This window comes from Propithecus coquereli, unplaced genomic scaffold, assembly GCF_000956105.1.
Source record: "Propithecus coquereli isolate 6110/MARCELLA unplaced genomic scaffold, Pcoq_1.0 Scaffold281, whole genome shotgun sequence".
In the NCBI taxonomy this organism is placed as follows: Eukaryota; Metazoa; Chordata; class Mammalia; order Primates; family Indriidae; genus Propithecus; species Propithecus coquereli.
This window is the reverse complement of record NW_012148408.1, coordinates 2,756,067-2,757,415: the sequence shown is the minus strand read 5'-3', so window position 1 is coordinate 2,757,415 and position 1,349 is coordinate 2,756,067.

The window sequence follows — 1,349 nt, the reverse complement described above, 5'->3', positions numbered from 1 at the left end:
TGCCCAGCTAATTTTTTCTATATATTTTTAGTTGTCCAGCTAGTTTTTTTCTATTTTTAGTAGAGACGGGGATCTCACTCTTGCACAGGCTGATCTTGAACTCCTGACCTTGAGCGATCCTTCCACCTCGGCCTCCCAGAGTGCTAGGATTACAGGCGTGAGCCACCGCTGCCGGCCTGTAATGGCATCTTAACCAGTATGTCTCCTGCCTATACTCTAGATTGCTGCTTTCTTTTATTAAAACTCAAATCTGATTATGTCCCTCCCATGTTTAATGCCTTCAGTGCTGGAAGTCTAAATGCCTTAAAATGGTTTATAGAGCCTTGCCTGATCTGCTGCCAGCCTCTTCAATCTCATCTATAATTATGCGCTACCCCTCTCCATCTCATCTTTTGTTTTTGATCAGTCCAGCCAAGGGTTTCTCATTTTTATTGATTTTTAAACACACACACACACTCTCTCTCTTTCTCTCTCTCTCTCTCTCTCTGGCTTTGCTCATAACCTCCTTTATTTGTCTGTTTTCTATTTTGTTGATTTCTGCTTTATCATCTCTTTCTTTCTACATACACTGGGTTTACTTTACTTTTCTTTTTCTAGCTTATCAATGTAGAACCTAAGTCAATGCTGTCCTATAGAAATATTATGTGGTACCACGTTTGTAATTTTCAATTCTCAGTACCCATATTTAAAAAACTAAAAAGACACAGGCAAAATTAATTTTAATAATATATTTTACTTAATCAGTATATCTAAATATTATCATTTCAACATGTAATCAATATAAAACATTTTAATGAGATATTTACATTCGTATTTTTGTACTGTCTTTGAAATCCAGTGTATATTTTCTACTTACAGCACATCTCAATTTGGATACTAAATTTTCACTGTAACTACTTGATTTGTATTTAGATTTTATAAAATTTAGAGTTGAAAAAGTAGGTTCACATACCCAAGTTGTTCCAAATATGCTTAAAAGTTTTCCAATAACTGAATCAACTATCAAAACATCATCTTCCTTTAATATTCACATTTGTGTTGATAAAACTATTTTATCTTTTTGGGTAGAATTGATTTGACTTTGAAACAAAAGCATATCAGTTCCAAATTTACGCTTATCCCAAGTTGAATAAATTCACTAACTCCGGTGTGAACTCAATATTATTAACATTAAATTCAAAAGGATAGTGTATAAATTTAAAAGCAACTTTTTAGTGGTGTGGTTCTTTTTTTTTTGCGAAGATACCTGAAGATGGATAAAAGCAACTTTAATATCTATAAAATGTTCTTCAATATTTCTTGTAGCTTTCATGGCCAATTTACATAACATTATTGATTATAATTAAAAT